Genomic DNA, 21,895 nt, shown 5'->3' on the forward strand with positions numbered 1-21,895 from the left:
CTTATAAATTAGATTCATATTGTCAATTATCTTGAATAGTGCTTCTAGACACCTTTTTATGTCTATTCTGGAACATCAGTCAACTAGTTCACAGCCCAAGCAGCTGAACCCAGGTCTCCAACAGACTGGGTAGTGGAGGTCCCTGTGAGAGACAAAACACAAAACACGCTGTCTAGCACGCTAGCTACCTTCACACCTTTAACCAGAAACCTGTGAGGCACGGCGGAGGGGCTCACACACCATGCAAAACCCTGCAACAGTCTGTATAGATTCTCCAGTTTTGAACTGTACTAAACAAATTTCGGACGTGCACACAGGGACACGGGCTATTCAGAGACAGGTCACGTGAAACGGAACACTCTAGCCCCTCTACAAACGTCCAGGATGTATTTTCTTGAAAGGCAGTGTTTCTCCTCGTGTGTACTTACCCAAAGCAGCACATACTAACAAGCAAAGCTGGCCTCAACAAAGCCGGCACAAAATATCAAGCCCTCTACTCAGTGACAGCAGCACAGGCAACACATAAAATCCCCAACAAGTCAGCAAAAATGGTCACAATGTCCTTCAGCTGATTTTAATATCCAGAAAATGGATTTAGACGCATCTGTATCTTGGAAAAATGGAGTTTAAAACAGGCTATCCGTGTAGGCAAAAACTAATCAACAGCTCAGAGCTCCAGAGGCACACTTTAATAGAAAATTTAAGGGGCGGCCCATTAGAGAGACTTTGAAGCGCATCCTGCTGGTGGCAATATAAACTGGTGTAACCTTTCCGAAGAGGAATTTGGCCAGTGACGTTTTCATATCCTTTGATCTAGGTAAGCCCACTCCAGGGGATTTTTCCCAAAAAGAAATAAACCTTTTTTTTTTAAAGGGAAAATATTTTAAAGATACACACAGAAGTGTGTTCAACACGATACCATTTTAAATGCTGAAAAACTAAGAACCTGAGAGTTGAAGAGGCCAAAGACTAGGTTAATTAAGGTTGTACCAACGGAAAAGAACTATGTAATACTGGAATGAAAGCAATTTTAACAGCAGATGATACAGTTCAGTGAGAGAGAGTACAAAACTGCATTCACAATTACTGGAAAAATGCAAGAATGATACACAGGAGGGCAGATGGAAAGAATGTGAGCTCCATACAACGATACTGTGGGCAAATGGGTGACTTTTCTAGCTTTTATTATTATAGCACTGGTAAAGCAACAGACATAATGGAAAAACATTAAGTTAAAAGACTGCATGATCTGGCACAAGTAACATAGAAAATACAAGTACAGAGACTAAAAATGGTCACCTGGCATTTGGACTGATCATTGAGATGAATTTTTATACCTAAATTTCTATGACAGAAAAGAGCAACACCATAAATAAAATAATCTCTTGAAGAAAAATCCTAGAACTCTAAAACACTACAATCATTTTATACATAAGATTAATGGTCTTAAAAGTACTTTAAAAAAAAGTTTCAGTAGCCTACCTACAGCCTTTAAAAACACAAATCAAACTCATTTCCTATCTCAACAGTGTTAATTACTTACTTAATTTGACCTTTGAAAGAAATGAAGTTTGAAGAAATCAGTTTTACTGTCCCAAATCATGATTCAATGACTTTAAAAAAAAAAAAGCCTAAAATTATGAGCGCATTAAAAACATCAACATACTGCCAAGTTTAAAATATATCAAAGTTAAAAGGGGGGGGGGGGGTTGCGCCGGGGTGATAAAGAAAATTAAACAGTTGGCACTGGCATTTCAGTTCTCTAAAAAGAACAAATTTAAGTCCCTCACATTTATCGTGGTAGCAACTCCACACCTTAAGTTTAAGGAAAATCACACAAACAGACCTCCTCCAGATGTCATTTATGAAAACTGACAACGGCTGCTCAGACGTCCAACCCCAGAGATAAGCCTGCTGCTGGCTATGATTCGGATTCAAAGGTCCTTTAGTGACACTCAAATCCCCAACTAAAAATAAGGATAAAAGAAAGTCAAGTCTGATTCTCTGAACACCTATTTCCTGTCCAAACAGCCCTTTTGTTCTGCCTCCCTGCTTAATTTTAATGTTCCGTCTGCATCAGAAAACAGAGCAGTGCCAAAGCCCGGCGTACACAGAAGCATAAAGGAGCAGAAGTATAAAAGCAAAGGTCGTTAAAGGATTAGAACAAAAATCCTACCCACGGAACCTCCACAATTTTCTGTTTGCTTCACCTCAGATTAACTTCACTTGAAGCTGTTCTCCAAAGCAACCAACCCTGAACACCAAGCTCCACCTTCCCCCAGCCTAGTGGCCGGCCCGGGCAGTCTCCTCCCCGCGGGCGGCACTGGCCGCCGTGATTGGGCCCGGCTAATATCCATTATTTTAAAGAACTTTTCCGTGCTAGCAGGTTAGGTTAGACGCACGAAAACCCCCTGGATAAGCTGGCTTCTTAAAGAAACAGAGGCAGCGTTTCGGTTTTCCCATCATATACTATTCGCTTTCTCTTTTGTCTCGGTGAAAAATAAACTAAGTAGCAGCAATGAACATCTCACGGAAGGAGCTTTCAACCAACCGAGGAAAAGGAATGGTCTGAACCTAAATCACTTGACATTTTTTTACAGAGCCTCGAGGGGGGGGGGGAGAGTTACACTTTAAAAAGCCAGATTCCTATTTTAATAGAGTTCACATTTTGTCTGAAAATGTAAAACGGCAACAGAAAATCCACTACAAAATTTTCGTAAGAGGAACAAAACAATATTTTCTCTAAGACTTAAAGAGAAGCTTATTAACTTAAGCGCAAATATATAGCACTAAAATACTGAAAGCAAAAGACTTATTCCTAAGCCACCTATCAAACTCGCTGACACGTTCTCAGTATCACAAAAGAGTAAAATTTTCAGTGACATCGAAGATTGATGGTCCCACTTCAAGCTCAAACTTTAATATTTGCACATTTAGCAGGTGTACATTGTATGAATGTTTTGTCAAGGTTAATGCTCATCCATTGCAAATGGAGATCTCAAAAAAAAAAAAAAAAAGATCACTTGTTCTTAGGATTAGGACGTCCTCAGGTATAAGATCCAGGAAGACTTCAGTTTTTTTTAATTGTTGTTTTTAAAAGATGAGCAAAAACTATTCCAAACCCTCAAGGTGTCAGGGGCACGCTGTGGGAAGACGGGGCGTGTGACCTTACGCTGCTCGGTGAGCCGCATCACAGGACACCACAGAAGCACTCCGATTTTAAGCCAAAAAGACCGGCTGTCACTTTATCCGTGACTAAGTTTGCTGTATTTTATGATCCAGGTTTATGTTTTCATCAGAACTGTTTTTCATGTTTTAGTAGCTTGGCCCATCAAACATTACTCCGACATTAATCACTATCTGGCTGATTCAACAGCATTTAGGATGTTTAGTGAAGTATAATTTTCGCCTCCACCAGAAATTCTGACGGTGATTCAGTGATTCATAAAAATAAATTCAAACTGAAAGCAGATTAGAATGATTACTTCTTAAAATTAGTGTACATACTAAACAAATTTTAAATTAAAGCCCCAGCTTACGAAGTGCAAAATCTTGCAACCATTTTTCCCTCAAGAAAACTTGTATTGGAACACAAAACAGTTTTGAATACAAAGAGAACTCTGAAAATTCCCGTAATTGCAACTAGACACGAACATGGAGCAACACCCTGCTGCAGCCCCAACAGCTGCATCACCCATTATGCCCTGTAAGTGGACAAACTGAAAGGGCCAATTCACAGAGGTCTAGTCCCAAGATCCTTTGCAAGGAGTCACTGCTTCGAATGCCCAGCACTTCGCGAGTCAAGGTCAGGTTTTCTTCCCACCGTGTGGACACTCTTGCAAAGGAACCCTGGAAGCAGAAGAGGGGCAGGAGCAATCAGCAGAAAGAACAACTAATTGTGAGTGAGTTCCAGCCCAGGACTGTGGAAAACAGACTGCAGATGACCAACAAGTTTAAAGGATTACAGAAAAACAGAAATGGTAAACATCTTCACCTCGAAATTTGGCAGGAGACAGAGGAACCAAATAAACCTGTGCTCTGACATCCACTTTTCACTTCAAAGTTGATTATCTGCACGGAACAGACACCAACCATACATTCACATAACCAAGACTGCTGTCACACCGTAACCAAGAACAGAGAGAGACTAGCAATTCCAGATGTGCCGAGACCTCCAGGGCTTTCTGGAAAGAACGTCAAGGTGATGGTAATCATTTCAGGTGTCACACAAGTTACAATCAGGGGAATTTTACTGCATTTCTAAATCACCAGAAAGAGCAAAATAACTAAAGTGGCATCCCGACCATAAAACTCCCAAGCAGGACTACTACATGACAACAGTATGGCTTAACAGAACAAGGAGCCTGCAAGAGCGCCACGCCTCTGACTGCTCACGAGGACACCACTAGCTCAACACCGAGCACTCAAAGGATGCATTGTGCATTCTTTGTGGGAGCCTTGAGATTTTCCCAAACTATCAGCTAGAAACAATTCTGAAGCGAACAAGCCACTGAACTTGGTCCCACTTCACTTCTGATTAAAAAGACCCTAAATACAGAGCCAGCGCCTAAAGAATTAAACAACTGTTGACAGAGCATACACAGAGCAGGGCAGAGACTGTCTTAGCGAGCTGCTCTGCCTACACAATTAGTTCATCTGGGGCCTTCTCCCTGGACACCACTGGGGGGTTAGGCAGGAGGTGATGAAAGGACCACCCTGAGACCAGGCCACGTGCCTGGGATCAGTGAGGACGGAGTCTGAAAACCACCATCCCAGGGAGCACAGACAATAAAGAAAAACCCTTGCTTTGGCAAGTACACCTTGGCTACAAGGTGTACGCAGAGTTTGCAACCCCTGCTGTCTATCTTCCAACTCATTATGGGAAAATAGTGCAGTGTGTATTGGGGAGTTGGGGAGGGTATTAATGGCCCATCCAGCAAACCCGGAACACAAAGGACACAGTGAGGCCACAGACAGATAAGAAAGCATAAGCCAAACTGATAGGAAGAGATCTTCCTGGGAGTGCAAGACAGCAAACTCTTTGTCCTAAGTCTAAAGGAATAAGCAAGGTAACCAATAACTGAAATTAGAAACAAACAAAGATAACAACAGGCAGATAAAAGCATAAGTAAAGGAAGAAGTATTCATAATCCTCACCTATAAAGATTTAAGGGCCATAAATTTTCATTCGCCACAACAATATAACACAGATCATCAATAAAACTGCTAGACGAAGACAAGTGGACAGAAAGTAAACTGGCAGGCTTTAATTTCTACCCCTCAGCAGCATAAACCAAAAGACAAAGTAAAAGATTACAAGATCGATTTTTCTAGCTATCAAAGGCTTCTTTCCTCAAAATTTTTTTAAAACTTGTGGTCACAATGAAAACTAACAATTCTGAAAATCAAAACATGTGCAGGTAACACTGCCTGTCAGTTAAGCAATGCCACTGCAGTTGAGAGTTAGTTCATTCACTTGCCAGACCTTTGCACCCCGACCAGGTACTGGGCACCAGTAGCGGCTGTGGATACCATGGTAAATAAGATGGACAGAACTCCCACCCTACAAAAATACAACAGGGGCCAAAGGGATTTTCAGTTTTCTAACAGTCGTATTAAAATACTTAAAGGGGCCAGCATGGTGGCATAGCAGGTAAAGCCACCACTGCCGCCTGCAGTGCCGGCATCCCATATGGGCAGCAGTTGGAGTCCTGGCTGCTCCACTTCCAATCCAGCTCTCTGCTGTGGCCTGGGAAAGCAGCAGAAGATGGCCCAGGTCCTTGGGCCCCTGCACCCACATGGGAGACCTGGAAGAAGCTCCTGGCTTTGGATCCTTGCAGCTCCAGCCGTTGCAGCCACCTGGAGAGTGAACCAAGGGATGAAAGACCACCCCCCTCCCTCTTTCAAATACATAAACAAGTCTTTTAAAATATATTCTAATAAACCGGCTTGCGCTGTGGAGCAGTGGGCTCCACGTGCAGCCCCAGCTCAGTTCATGCCCCGGCTGCTCCTCCTCTGATCCAGCTCTCGGCTTTGGCCTGGGAAAGCAGCAGCAGATGGCCCAAGTCCTTGGGCCCATCCGCATGGGAGACCCAGAAGCTACAGGCTCCTGGCTTCAGATTGGCCTAGCTCTGGTCATTGCAGCCACTTGGCGTGTGAACCAGCGGACAGAAGACCTTTCTCTCTCTCTCCCTCTCTCTATAACTCTCTCAAATAAATAAAATTTAAAAAAATTAAGTAATAAAATTTTTAATAATACATCTGATAAGCAATTTACATAAAAAAAACACTATTTGAAAGGGAGAGAGACAGAGACATGCACACAAAGACAGAGATCTCCCACCTCCTGAGGTTTACTCCCCAAATGCCTATAACAGCAACAGCCAGGGCTGGGTCAGGCCAAAACCAGAGAATTTCCCACACCAGTGGCACAGACAGAACCCGAGAGCTGGAGCCATGACCTGGTGTTTGCCATGGTGTACATTAAGAAAGCTGGAACTGTAAGTGGAGCTGGGACTCATAGCCAGGCAGTCTGATATGGGGTGTGGGTACCCCCTAACACACACTTTACCTGCTGCGCCAAATGCCTGCCTGATGAATAATTTTTAAATGGAGAGATTCTCATTCTTGCTGAGTATATAAATCAAGTACATATGTGGCAATGTAAATGTAAATAAAATACAGTGCCCATTAGCCTCAAGATTATAATTCAGGTAAAGCTATATTTCTGCAAAAGACTCCACATTTCACTGTCCAGTACAGGCGCCACTAGCCATGTGAGCACCTGAAGTGTAACTAACACAAATGAGCACCTGAAGGTTTAATAGTATTTACTTTTAGTTCATTTGAATAGCCGTCAGACTGGAAAACACAGGTCTGGAGGACCTTTTTTGTTTACAAAATAAGCGCGCACACCCAACAGGAGGACCCGACCAGTTCCGGGAAGTCCAAGGGTCCTTGAGGAGATCACAACACACACAAAGTCCTGGGCAGAGAAAACAGGAAATACGGAAGAAACAGCAAGAGAAGCACCGCGGGCAAATCGTGGGAGCTACTTGTGGGAGACGGATCGGGAGGAGACAGGAGAGCAGCGCACCAAGCGGCCCACCACGTGGAAACCGTGAGCGCCTTCCCAGAGAGGTCTCGGAGTAAGGCTCATCCCACTCCTTACAACACCGCCCGGTCTACACCAGCCCAAGCACTTCCGCGCTAGCTGCCCCCTTTACCGGACACCACTTCCTCCACGCGACTCCTTGATCTGGAGCTCAGAATCACCTGCCGCATTTTCCACACGGGATGAGCTCGGAGGCAGTCATCCAGTGAGGAGATGGGGGAAGGCTTCAAAGCTATTTGGAAAGCAATTTTGGCAGAAAATTTTACCCAAAAGACTCAGTTTGTCCTTACTTTTAAAAATTTACTTACAGACTGAGGAAGTCTGGTACCACAATCAACTTAACAGTCATTTCCTAAGAGGGAGGCTCTCAGCCCACCAAGCAGCACGTTTTCTTCACCTTCCTAGCACCTGTCAGACTCTGAGACGGCTTCCATTCTTCGACTTGCTGCGCTCCGCTTTCCCAACAGGCTGTGCGCTGCGCACAGTGCACGGCTGAACGCTGGGCACCCAGCACAACGCCCAGCGTGAAGTGGGTGCTCACAGAACGGAAACCGCAGGAATTACACATATCACCAAACCTTCAAGAACCCAGACAAGTAGAAGTTTCAATGGCACTGAATTTTTAAAATCACACAATATAAAACATTAAGTGTAGACATAACACATTGAATTTTTTTAAGATTTATTTATTTATTTGAATAAATAAGAGCTACATAGAGAAAGGAGAGGCAGAGGGAGAGAAATAGAGAAAGAGAGAGAAAGAGAGAGAGAGAGAGAGAGAGAGAGAGAAAGAGGTCTTCCATCTGATGGTTCACTCCCCAATTGGCCACAACAGTCAGAACTGTGCCAATCCGAAGCCAGGAGCCAGGAGCTTCTTCCCGGTCTCCCACGCGGGTGCAGGGGCACAAGCACTTGGGCCATCTTCTACTGCTCTCCCAGGCCACAGCAGAGAGCTGGATCGGAAGTGGAGCAGCCGGGACTCGAACTGGCGCCCATACGGGATGCTGGCATTTCAGGCCAGGGTGTTAACCCACTGCGCCACAGTGCCTGCCCCTGAATTTTTTAAGTTAAGAACCCTAAATCAAAGCCAATTTGTGCTTCCAAGGAATCAACTAAAAAACTCAAGGATTAACAAAAGCAGTAACCAAGAATTCTGGGTGAGTGTGGGGAGGGGGAGGGTTAAGAGTGTACATTTAAAGTCACACAATGAAACACATATTTGTTCACAAAATGAAAACAGCATATCCAGGGCACATGAATGTGCAAGGGCACCAAGACACTGGCATTGACCATTCTAAAAAGAACCAGTGCATGTGCACTTATATATGATAAAGGCAGCTTTGTTTCAAGGCAACAAAGATTTTCCTTAAACGAGGCTAAAATAACTGTTAAGAATAAATAACATACGGGGTGGGCACCGTGGCTCACTTGGTTAATCCTCCGCCTGTGGCGCTGGCATCCCCATGTGGGCACCAGGTTCTAGTCCCGGTTGCTCCTCTTCTAGTCCAGCTCTCTACTGTGGCCCGGGAAGGCAGTGGAGGATGGCCCAAGTGCTTGGGCCCTACCACATGGGAGACCAGGAGAAGCACCTGGCTCCTGCCTTCGGATCAGCGCAGCGCCGGCCATGGAGGCCATTTGGGGGGTGATCCAATGGAGGGAAGACCTTTCTCTCTCTCTGTCTATAACTACCTGTCAAAAAAAAAAAAGGAATAAATAACACTTCTCTTCACATATTATAAATCAATCCGATATGATACAAAGTCCCAGGTGATAAAAGTAAGCAATCCCAGATGAACCAAAAACGACATGAAAAAATGAACTAGAAGCTAAAGAACTAGAAGAAAACAGTTATCTGCATAGGAGAATCCTTTTAATATAAAAGCCAGGTAGCAGCCATAAGTAAGAATTAATCTGCATTTCTTAAAAGGTAAAAATGCTGCATGTTTTTAAAAACAAAGCAAAAAAAAACTATAAGCAAATAAAAGGCAAATAAAGAGGCAGGAAAAACACAGTACACAGCACACAGCAAAGGGCTGCCACCCCACCTGCTGAGGAGGGAATCAAATACGCACAAAGCTGAAGAGGTCCAATACCCACACCTCTGCTGAGCACCGCAACAAGTCCTATGAAAAGGGAGGCAAGGATGCCGGATAATGTTCCAGTGTGCGTTCTTAGACTGCCGTGTTGGTCTAACCTGTATGGAACACTGGCACTATTTGTTTAAAGACTTCTGAAAAAGAGGTTCATGCTTTGAGGAAACGATTGGGAATACACAGGAAGCTGTGGCTTTAAAGATGATCTTCACAGTGCTTACGAGAGGGAAAAAATATAGTACAATTACTCACGATGGGTCGCTAAGTTATACTACTTTCATGAAATGAAATGGTACGTGTACTCCTTAAAATTCACATCTTTAATACCTGGGGATCCAGCCATAGAGAGGAGGGAATCTCCGTCCTCATGTAGTTTACCTTCAAGCAGGGGATGCAGACAATAACGACTTCAGTTGGCGGGTTCTACGACGACGAGAGCGGGCAGCACAGGGGTCAGCGGAGGGCATCTCTGAAGGAGTGACCCGTGGGCAGAACCCCGGCTGACAGCTCGAGGCAGAAAGAACAACACTTTTAAGGGAATACATTTGGCCTGCTCGACAGTCCCAAAAAGGCCAGGACGGCTGGAGAGCCACGTGTGAGGGAGAGCATGCGGACAGGATGTCTACGAAGCAGGCAGGGCCCGGGTGGTCCTGGAGCAGTCGAATGCAACCTGGTGACCACCAGTCCCACCTGAAACGCGACCAGGCAGAAGTGAGAGGCGCTGTACACGGAACACACGCTCAATCAGCCCGGTAACAACTTCTTGGATGGACAGCATGCCGAAACCACTGCGTTCGGGGCCGAATAAAAAATATTGCACCTGTTTCTCTTTTTGGCAATGTGGCTATCAGAAAATTTTTAATTACTCCGGGTGGCTCCCATCATTTTCCTATTTGCATTGCTGGTCTAGCACATAAAAACCACAGTGAGAGGTCTGCATTTATTTTGTGTACTGCCACACCACTGAAGGGTTTGAATCGTTTAAATTTACACACGTAAATGACGCTCTCCGCCAAGAGCAGCCGGGTAGACTGCAGAGGAGTGAAAGCTGAAGCAGGCCTCACCGCGCGACATAAAACAAAGGTAGGGAAACAGATCATACTTGGGATCAGGTTAGAAAGTGCAGCCAGAGTGTCAGCATTCCCTGTGGGCGCAGGTTTGTGTCCCGTGTCCTGGCTCCCCACTTCCGATCCAGCTCTCTGCTGTGGCTGGGAAAGCAGTAGAAGACGGCCCAGGTCCTTGGGCCCCTGCACCCCACCCCCACCCCATAGGAGACCCCGGATCGGTGCAGCTCCAGCCTTTGCAGCCTCCTGGGGAGTGAACCAGCAGACGGAGGACCTCTCCCTCTCCCTCTCTCTGTGTCTGCCTCTACGTAATTCTGCCTTCCAAATAAATAAATAAATCTTAAAAAAAAAAAAAAAAAAAAAGTACAGCCAGCCCAAGGCTGTTCTGAATTACTAGTTTAGAAAATAAAGAACTTAAGAACATGCACACAGGAACAGGTGTTTGGCCTCACAATGAAGAAACTCCTTGGGACACCAACATCCCACAGCAACGCGCCTGGGTTCAGGTTCCACCCTCTGATTCTAGCTTTCTGCTAGTGCACACCCCAGGAAGCAGCAGAGCTAACTCAAGTACTTGGGTCCCTCCCCCCACCTGGAAGCCCAGACTGAGTTCCTGGCTCCTGGCTTAGGCCTGCCCAGTCCTGGCAGTTGCAGGCATTTGGAGAATGAGGGGGAGAGGAGAGGAGAGGAGATGGATGGGGAGGGGAGGGGAGCAGAGGGGAGGAGAGAGGAGAGGAGAGGAGAGATAAAGAAAATACGCAGAGGGGGCGCAGCGGGTTGACACCCTGGCCTGAAGCGCCGGCATCCCTTATGGACGCCGGTTCAAAACCTGGCTGCTCCACTTCCAATCCAGCTCTCTGCTATGGTCTGGGAAAGCAGTAGAAGATGGCCCAAATCCTTGGGCCCCCAGCACCCATGTGGGAGACCCAGAAGAAGCTCCAAGCTCCTGGCTCCTGGCTTCGGATCCACGCAGCTTCGGCCGTTGCGGCCAATTGGGGAGTGAGCCAGCAGATGGAAGACCTCTCTCTCTCTGCCTCTCCTCTCTCTGTGTAACTCTAACTTTCAAATAAATAAATAAATCTTAAAAAAAAAAAAAAAAAGAAAATACACAGAAAGACCAGGATATACCTGACAAAATATTCACAATGATTCTTTTTTTAAAAAGATTTGTTTATTTATTTGAAAGTCACAGTTACAGAGAGAGAAAGAGAGGCAGACAGAGAGAGAGGTCTTCCATCTTCTGGTTCATTCCCCAACAAGCCGCAACGGCCCGAGCTGCACCCATCCGGAGCCAGGAGCCAGGGAGCCAGGAGCTTCTTCCGGGTCTCCTACGCGGGTGCAGGGGCCCAAGGACTTGGGCCATCTTCTACTGCTCTCCCAGGCCACAGCAGAGAGCTGGATTGGAAGTGGAGCAGCCGGAACTCCATGGCATGCTGGCACTGCAGGCGGTGGCTTTACCCGCTACACCACAGTGCAGGCCCCAACAATGATTATTTAAAGTGGCAGGGATATGTTATGAGTGGCTTTTCTTTCTAACTTTCAAATCCTTCTCAAAGTTTGGGGGAAACACACACACACACACACACACACACACACACCCCATACCCCTTACAGTCAAATGCAAACACAGCCAGATGGCACAGCCCTACCAAAACAAGGCATCCCGACACTCTGCAAGTGACCTGCTGCAAAAACTAAACCATCTCTACTTCCAGCTTCAGACAAAAACAAGCCACCTGACACTATACACACACACACAGAGCACCACCACCACTGTGCCCTAACTTGTCACTATACACACATACACACACACACACAGCACCACCACCACTGTGCCCTAACTTGTCACTATACATTACACACACACACACACAGCACCACCACCACTGTGCCCTAACTTGTCACTATACACACATACACACACACACACAGCACCACCACCACTGTGCCCTAACTTGTCACTATACACACACACACACACAGCACCACCACCTCCACCACTGTGCCCTAACTTGTCACTATACATTACACACACACACACAGCACCACCACCACTGTGCCCTAACTTGTCACTATACATTACACACACACACACAGCACCACCACCACTGTGCCCTAACTTGTCACTATACACACATACACACACACACACACAGCACCACCACCACTGTGCCCTAACTTGTCACTATACATTACACACACACACACACACACAGCACCACCACCACTGTGCCCTAACTTGTCACTATACATACACACACACAGCACTACCGCCTCCACCACTGTGCCCTAACTTGTCACTATACACACACACACACACACACACACAGAGCACCACCACCACTGTGCCCTAACTTGTCACTATACACACATACACACACACACAGCACCACCACCACTGTGCCCTAACTTGTCACTATACATTACACACATACACACAGCACCACCACCACTGTGCCCTAACTTGTCACTATACACACATACACACACACACACAGCACCACCACCACTGTGCCCTAACTTGTCACTATACATTACACACACACACACAGCACCACCACCACTGTGCCCTAACTTGTCACTATACACACATACACACACACACACAGCACCACCACCACTGTGCCCTAACTTGTCACTATACATTACACACATACACACAGCACCACCGCCTCCACCACTGTGCCCTAACTTGTCACTATACATACACACACACACACACAGCACCACCACCACTGTGCCCTAACTTGTCACTATACATTACACACACACACACACACACAGCACCACCACCACTGTGCCCTAACTTGTCACTATACACACATACACACAGCACTACCGCCTCCACCACTGTGCCCTAACTTGTCACTATACATTACACACACACAGCACTACCGCCTCCACCACTGTGCCCTAACTTGTCACTATACATTACACACACACACAGCACTACCGCCTCCACCACTGTGCCCTAACTTGTCACTATACACACACACACACACACAGCACCACCACCACTGTGCCCTAACTTGTCACTATACATTACACACACACACACAGCACCACCACCACTGTGCCCTAACTTGTCACTATACACACATACACACACACACACAGCGCACCACCACCACTGTGCCCTAACTTGTCACTATACACACACACACACACACACACAGAGCACCACCACCACTGTGCCCTAACTTGTCACTATACACACATACACACACACACACAGCACCACCACCACTGTGCCCTAACTTGTCACTATACACACACACACACACACACACACAGAGCACCACCACCACTGTGCCCTAACTTGTCACTATACATTACACACACACACAGCACTACCGCCTCCACCACTGTGCCCTAACTTGTCACTATACACACACACACACACACAGCACCACCACCACTGTGCCCTAACTTGTCACTATACATTACACACACACACACAGCACCACCACCACTGTGCCCTAACTTGTCACTATACACACATACACACACACACACAGAGCACCACCACCACTGTGCCCTAACTTGTCACTATACACACACACACACACACAGCACCACCACCACTGTGCCCTAACTTGTCACTATACACACATACACACACACACACAGCACCACCACCACTGTGCCCTAACTTGTCACTATACACACACACACACACACACACACACACAGCACCACCACCACTGTGCCCTAACTTGTCACTATACATTACACACACACACAGCACTACCGCCTCCACCACTGTGCCCTAACTTGTCACTATACACACACACACACACACACAGCACCACCACCACTGTGCCCTAACTTGTCACTATACATTACACACACACACACAGCACCACCACCACTGTGCCCTAACTTGTCACTATACACACATACACACACACACACACACAGCACCACGCCTCCACCACTGTGCCCTGACTTGTCACTATACACACATACACACACACACACACACACAGCACCACGCCTCCACCACTGTGCCCTGACTTGTCACTGCACTGCTGTTGGCATGATAAAAACAGACCGCTCTGGAGGAACACCTGGGGGCATTCTCAGATCTAAAAAAATACTGAAATATGCGCTTAATAACTCTTGAAATATCCACATGTTTCTCCAAAAAATGTGGCCAAGGACGCACAAGGCAATGCCGCAGAGTGACACCTTGGTCTCAAGGCTTCCCTGGAAGGCTCTGCCACTTGACAGGTGTTTGCCTCAACGCCGGTCCAGGCAGAACCGGAAGGAAAAGCTGTGGGCAGGGTTTTCTCCGCGGCACGGGAAGCCACAGAGCAGGTCTCAGGGTCGCTGGGGGAAGTTGGGGGGGTGGGGGAGAGGTGGCAAAGCGGGGAGGGAAGGCAGAGCCGGCTGCGTCAGAGAGCTTTCTCTGCTACAGAAGATGCTGAATAATGCCCGAGGACTTTACACAGTAATTAGAGGAAGATTCCTTACAAACAGGATCTCTGCTCCTCCTGCAAATACTCAGCTCCGCGGAACCAATCAGCGGGGGTCAGACCCTCAACTTCTTCCAGGACTTTCCTTCCAAGTATTTCCGTCTACTTCACGCACTACCTGAAACTGTGATGCAGCCTACAGGAAGCATTCGCAAAGAAACGGCCTTGTCCAGGAGGAGAAGCGAGAAGTGTTCACGCTGCTAGAGGCAAGACCAAATCAAAACCAGGAACACGGGCCTGCGTGCGCCCGAGTTCCGGGAGAAAAACACGATATTAAAAAGCTCCCAGCACAGGACTACGGCAGCATACCAGCTCTCGTAAAACTCCAAAGCAAAGCAAAGCAAAGCAAACCCCACGCTGCTTTTGGCACACCAACATATGTGATAAAACAACTTCTTAAAAAGGCAAAAGAATGACCAACCCAGTGCGCCCGACTGGAGTGACCCACAGGATGGGGAGCCCAGACCCAGACCCAAGTTTTCCTAGCGCTCCCGTTCTGGGTTTGCAAGGAGGAGTCACAGTTTCCCTTAGCACACTGTGTGCAAACTGTTCCTTTATGGTATTAGATGCGCTCTTGGCCACTTTAAAAAATTTTTTTTATTCTGATTTAACTGACATACAAAAAGCTGCACGCACGCCAGTATTGAAAACGGCGCACAAGGCAGGGTCCCGCACGTTATGGATACACAGTCGAGGCAATAAATGCACCAAGCCCTCAGTTTCCCTCCGGCATTCCTGGCGCTCTCGGCCTCCCTTACACTTATTTAAAAATATACAGATTCCTACATTGTAAAAGGGAATTCACCCGTGCGCACCCCGCGCCCCCCCACCCCGAAGCCCCGCAGGCTGCAACAGCTCAGCGCGCGCCCTAAAACTGGTGACACGGTCGCCACGCAGCGAACCTGGACGAGTTGATGGCATTTTACGTAAATCGATCCATCCATCCATCAACCCCGCCCCGGGTTCGAAAGGGGCGTCCGCTCCAGTTTCTCGGAGTCGCCTGCGGTCTCCACCCCCACCCCCACCCCCGAGGAACAGGTGCAGCTCCGGGGGGCGCACGCGACCCCCTCTCACCCCGCCGCGTCCCATCGCCTGCACACCCCACAGCCCCCCGCCCAGAAACGCGGAGCAAAGAACCAGGCGGGGCGGGGGGCCAGGAAGAGGCGCCCCGGGGGTCGCACCCGCTCCACGCCGCCCACCCTTCCCCGCCCCCCAGGAGCCCCCCAACACGCGGCAGGCGGAGAGACCCTGCCAGAAGCCACCTCGCGCTCGGCGGGGCGCCCCTCACCGCCAACGGCTCCGCAACCGGGCGGCTGAGGGGGGGGGGGGGGCCGGGCCCGGCGCGCCCCCCGCCCCTGACTGCAAGCCGGCCCCGGAGGGCGGGCGCCCGCCGCGTCGCCGCCTCAGGGCCCTCGCCGACGCCCCGGCCGCCGCGGGGCCCCCACCTGCTGCGCCGCCCGGCGCCTGCGGCCCGCGGGCCGGGGAGGGGCCGCCGCCGGTGGGGGAAGGGCGCGGCGGCCGGGCGGCGCGGGCCGCGCTGCTGCTCACCTGGCGGCGGCCGCCTCCGCCTGACGCGCTGCCCGCCGATGCCGCCGCCGGTCGCCGCCGGTGAATGGGGACAGGTGAGGCCGCAGAACCCCCCAGCTCGCTCCGGCCCAGCCACCGCCGGCCCCCCTCTCCGTCCGCTGTTTATTAAACTTTTCTGTTTGGTTGTTCGGCCTGTGACGCGAGGCCGGGGAGAGCGCTCCGATTGGTCGGCGCCCGGCGCTGACGCGGCGCGGCCCGCCCGCGGCCTGATTATTACCGGCCCGGGCGGAGCCGCGGGGCTGCAGGGGCGGGGAAGGGGGCGTGGCCGGGTTCGCAGCGCGCGGCGATTGGTCGAGGCCGGGGGAGGAGGCGGGGCGGAGCGAGGGGAGCCGCTCCTCCTTCCTGCCCGCCTGCGCGCTGGCCGGGTGGCTCCGGTCGCTTCGCTCTTTGCTCGTCCGCCGGCTGCTGCTGGAGGGCGATTTGCGGGCGACCCGCGGAGACTTTGGAGGGTCTGGCGATTGCAGGTTCGGGTCCTTCTGCCGCCTCTCCGGGAGTGGCGCGTGCCTGAGATCGAGGCACCTGAGAGGGGTCGCGCCTCACCTGCCAGGTGTGCCCGTGGGAATTCCGAGCGGCGGGCCCCACAGGCAGCCCCGTGGCGCCGGTCGTGGCCAGCGCTGAGTCCGCGCCCTGGCCACTCCCTCGGCGGTGCTACTCTGCCCTGTCCAGGGGCCAGCATTGGGAAAGAGCAGAGAGAGCAGAAAATGTGTGTGCGCAAGTGTGCAACACGCGTGCACAGGTGCACGGCGCGCCGCAGACACCCCCTGTCCCCAGGCTTTTCCGAAAGCGTGGTTCCAGCCCCGGCCCGAGCCGGGAGTTCAGGTCACACTCTAGTTGGTGGGCGAGGGTTGCAGACCTAGTCCTGAAACTCTTGAATGTAGTGTTTTAAATTTCAATATTTTGCATTAATTTTGATTTTTTTAAAAGTGTAATCTAGAAATGTTATTTTTTCCGGGTGCTCTCTGCTGTCATTACTTCACCCAGCTCAATAGCCAGGGCCCGCTTGGAGGAGTGGAATTCTTTCTGCTGTGTACAAGGTGGGCGGCTGGGCAGTGAGTGAGCCCCTAACACAGGAAGTGATTAATTATGCAGCCGGAGCTAGAAGCCAGAGAGCCTTCAGGGAGGAGGTGACACTGTGACACTGTGCAGGGGGCTTAGCCTCCTGGGAAGGGAAGGAAGGAATTTCCTGCCGCCCTGGGGTCCAGCCTCAAGTGAGAAACAGTCACACCTGTGGAAAACTGGAGCCCACTGTGCCTTGGGCCCTGAGGCATCCAAACTGTTTTTAGTTTCAAAGCAAGCAGGACCATGTTGGAGTGCATGTCTTTTTTTATTATTATTATTGCTAATTTATTTATTTGCAAGGCAGAGTTACAGAGAGGCAGAGAAAGGGAGAGAAAGAGGTCTTCCAACTGCTTGTTCACTCCCAGATGGCCGCAACTGCCGGAGCTGTGCCCATCCAAAGCCAGGAGCCAGAAGCCAGGAGCTTCTTCCCAGCATTCCATGTGGGTGCAGGGGCCCAAGCACTTGGGCCATCTTCTACTGCTTTCCCAGGCCATAGCAGAGAGCTGGATGGGAAGTAGAGCAGCCGGGACTCGAGCCGGTGCCCATATGGGATGCCGCCACTGCAGGCAGAGGATTAACCTGCTACACCACAGCACCAGCCCCAAGATAGGTCTTAACAGATTGAGTAGTTGGCTTGACTCGCTGAGACGTGGAAGCCACTGTGGAACTGAGAAGGGAGGTGAGGGGTGGATTGTGACAGCTGCGTGGACACTGCTAGTCTCGGGAATGGGGTGTCTTCGGTTCACTGGTCTCTGCTCCTATGGAAGGAACTTGGGGTCCTGGCTGGGATTCAGATTCCTGCTCGAGATTTGTTAGGACCCAGTGATAATGAGCCATCAGTGAGCAAAACAAAGGTCCTTGCTATTATAGATTTTTTCATTCTCGTGGGGTGAGAGGTGCAAATAGTAACCCTGCTAAGTAACTGACGTATGTGGGGAGTCGGTAAGGGCTGGCCAGTGTTAAGGGTGCAGAGCGGGAGGGCCCGGCTGCAGTGTTAAGTTTGGTAGTCACGGCAGGCCTCACTGAAGACCCGAGATCTGAGCGGGCTTGTTAGTCGTGTGAAGAACATTCCAGAACGAGAACTGTGAGAGCACAGGTCCCACAGTGGACAGAAGTGAGAGGCAGGAGAGTAAAGCCCGAAGGCAAACGCAAGGTGTGTCCAGGTCGGGGAGAGCCGGCAGTGTCAGAAGCTCCTAGTTCAAGTTCAAAATCGGCTGTTGCCTTGAACAGTTCCAGGTCTCTTTGGGAAGCATCTTTTAGGTGTTGGGCAAAAGCCTAATTGAGGAGGACTTACGTTGGGAGGGCGCTCTGAAAAGTCCATGCAAAATGGGCTTAAAAGAAGTTGATTTGATGGTGCTGTGACGCAGCAGGTTAATGCCCTGGCCTGAAGCACCGGCATCCCATATGGGCGCCAGTTCGAGTCCCCGCTGCTCCACTTCCGATCCAGCTCTCTGCTATGGCCTGGGAAAGCAGTAGAACATGGCCCAAGTCCTTGGGCCCCTGCACCCACATGGGATTCCGGGAAGAAGCTCCTGGCTCCTGGCTTCGGATTGGCACAGCTCCAGCTGTTGCGGCCAATTGGGGACTGAACCAGAGGATGGAAGACCACTCTCTCTCCCTCTCCTCTCTCTCTGTGTAACTCTGACTTTCAAATAAATAAATATTGGGCACAAAAACTTTTTGACATCCGTGCCCACAAAGGATCTTTTTAGACAGTTCATGGAAAATGTATACTATGAAAAAACTGCATTGATTTCAGGTTTTTTGGCAGCAAAATAAACCCATCTTTTAACCTCATTTTTCCATGAGCCTTTTGGAATACCCTCAGACCTACTTATGAGAGGTTTGGGGGAGAGGTTTGCACAATATATGGGACAGAGCTTCATGAACTGGCAAGCATTTGAGCAACCACAACAAATATTACCTTAAATGTCTTTTTGTTCAGAACTGTGGACCCCTATCCAGTTTATCTCTGTATTAACCCTGGCCCCTAACACAGTCAGGTAGTCACGTATTTGCTGTAAATTTGCAGAAGTTCGTTTTTATGACCTTTTGCTGTTTGCATTCATGCCAAATCAGCAGAGAACTGAGAGGCTGAGAGATGGCAGCATTGCACAGTGATGTGGAATTCCGACAGACCACTCCCACTTAGCCGCTTTGTAGTCCTGGGAAAATCATGGAAACTGGGGACAAACACCCAGCGGAAAGGGCTGTTCCGGAGGTTGAAAGATAACGTTCAGGGACTGGTGTGGTGGTGTAGCCGCTTGGGTGCTGGGTTGAGTCCCGGCTGCTCCACTTCTGATCCAGCTCTCTGCTAGTGGGAAAGCAGCTGAATGGCCCAAGTGCTTGGGCCCCTGCACCCACGTGGGAGACCCCGAGGAAGCTCCTGGCTTCAGTCTGGCCCAGCCCTGGCTGTTGTGGCCTTTTGAGGAGTGAACCAACAGATGGGAGATCGATCTCTTTCTGTCTCTCGCTCTCCCTGTAACTCTGCCTTTCAAATAAAATAATAAATAAATCTTTTAAAAATGTTTCTTAAAAAGATGCATTCAGATGCACCAGTAAGAAACACTGCATCACTGTCTCAAACCCAGCCTCTCTCCTGGCTGTCCACTGTCCTCGTCCCTCAGCCACTGAATGTGTCCAAGACGCATTTGTGTCACCCAGATACGGTCTCCCAGCTGCAGTCCCAGTTCTGGCTGATGGTGATACCACGTGTCCAGACATTGAGGCTGGAAACTCATCCTTTGCTTTTTTTTTTTCCCCCTTCAATTTTTTTTTCAGCTTTGTGGAGATTTAATACACATAGCATCTGATTCACCTATTTAAAGGATACAATCCAATGGTTTGCAAGCATTACCACAGTCAATTTTAGAACATTTTTTCAGCCCCAAAAGAAACCTCATACCCATTATCAGTGGCTGTTCCTTTTCCCAAGTTCCTGCCTTCCCCCTCCCCAGCCCTTGGCAACCATAGACCTACGTCTGTCCCAGTAGTTTTGCCTGTTCTGGGCATTTCATAAATAAAGAGTCAGACACCTGTGGCCTTGCAAGGCTCGCTGCTGTCTCTGAGCGTGTTTCCAAGTTCATGTTGCAGCATGTGTCAGTGGATTCCTTGTTATTACTGAATAATATTCCATTGTATTTCCATATCACATTTTATTTATCTATTCACCAACATGTGGACATTTGAATTGTTGCCTACCTTTCACTTATTACGAATGGTACTACTGTGGATATTTTTATCCAAGTTTTTGTGATGAGATGTGTTTTCATTTCTCCTGGGTATATAGACCTGGGGTAGAATTGCTGGGTTGTTTGGCAATTCTGTGTTTAACCATTTGAAGAACTGCTGTACTGTGTGCTACAAGGACTACACCATTTTACATGCCTAGCAGTAATGAGTGTTCCAACTTCTTTATCTCCTTGCCAGTACTTGCTATAATCTGTCTTCATTTTAGCCATCCCTGTAAGCGTGAAATGGCACATCCCTGTGGGTTTACTTTGCATTAAAAAAATAATAATAAGTTTATTTATGTGAAAGGCAGAGCAACAGAGAGAGGGAGAGAGAAAGTGAAAGAAAGAGAGAGAGAGAGATCTTTCATCTTTGGGGTCACTCCCCAGTGGCTGCAACAGCTGGGGCTGGGCCAGGCTGAAGTCAGGAGCCAGGAGCTCCATCTGGTTCTCCCATGTGGGTGGCAGGTGGCCGTCTTCTGTTGCCTTCCAAGGTACATCAGCAAAGGCCAGCGCTGCTGCTCACTAGGCTAATCCTCCACCTAGCGGCGCCAGCATACCGGGTTCTAGTCCCGGTCGGGGGGCCGGATTCTGTCCCAGTTGCCCCTCTTCCAGGCCAGCTCTCTGCTGTGGCCAGGGAGTGCAGTGGAGGATGGCCTAAGTCCTTGGGCCCTGCACCCCATGGGAGACCAGGAGAAGCACCTGGCTCCTGGCTCCTGCCATCGGATCAGCGCAGTGCGCCGGCCGCAGCGCGCCAGCCGCGGCAGCCATTGGAGGGTGAGCCAATGGCAAAGGAGGACCTTTCTCTCTGTCTCTCTCTCTCACTGTCCACTCTGCCTGTCAAAAAAATTTAAAAAAAAAAAATAAAAACAAGGTGCATCAGCAGGAGCTGGGCCGGAAGTGGCACAGAGTGCAAAGGGTTTGTGCTCTGGTATGGGACGCCGGCACTGGAAGCCATTTAACCCGCTTCACGGCACCAGCCGCTCGCTTGGCATTTCCCGGTGACCAACAGTGTGGAGCATCCTATCAAGCTCTAATTGCTTAGTTCTGTATCTTCGAAGAGATGTCTGTTCACATCTGTGCCATTTTTAAATGTTCTTTTTATGGTTGGGTCTGTGTTCCTGTTTCTTTTCAGATATGTAATTTGCAAATACTTTCTCCCATTCTTTGCATTATCCATTCACTTGCTTGGTGGTATAATTTGAAGTGTAGTAGTTTTTGCTTTTTACCCATCCTTTCTTTTTTAAGTTTTTAAAATGTATTTATTTAA

The 21,895-nt window shown here is 49.1% G+C and overlaps 1 protein-coding gene across 18 annotated transcripts in view; it reads right to left on the reverse strand.

Annotated features, from left to right (window-relative positions):
* ZFAND6 (zinc finger AN1-type containing 6) overlaps positions 1-16,429 on the reverse strand; it is a 78,401-nt gene extending 61,972 nt beyond the window's left edge. For 4 of the 18 annotated variants that reach the window (XM_070054590.2, XM_070054579.2, XM_070054592.2 and 1 more), the window contains exon 1: positions 16,298-16,429. The gene's annotated coding sequence lies outside the window, so the exon portion shown is untranslated. Of the gene's footprint in view, positions 1-1,846; positions 2,327-16,194 lie in introns of those variants that run through there. The other 14 variants (XM_070054598.2, XM_070054586.2, XM_070054595.2 and 11 more) reach the window with 8 other exon arrangements.
* Positions 16,430-21,895: the final 5,466 nt, after the last annotated feature.

The sequence above is a fragment of the Oryctolagus cuniculus genome, chromosome 12, assembly GCF_051225735.1.
Source record: "Oryctolagus cuniculus isolate XC-2025 breed Fujian yellow rabbit chromosome 12, ASM5122573v1, whole genome shotgun sequence".
In the NCBI taxonomy this organism is placed as follows: Eukaryota; Metazoa; Chordata; class Mammalia; order Lagomorpha; family Leporidae; genus Oryctolagus; species Oryctolagus cuniculus.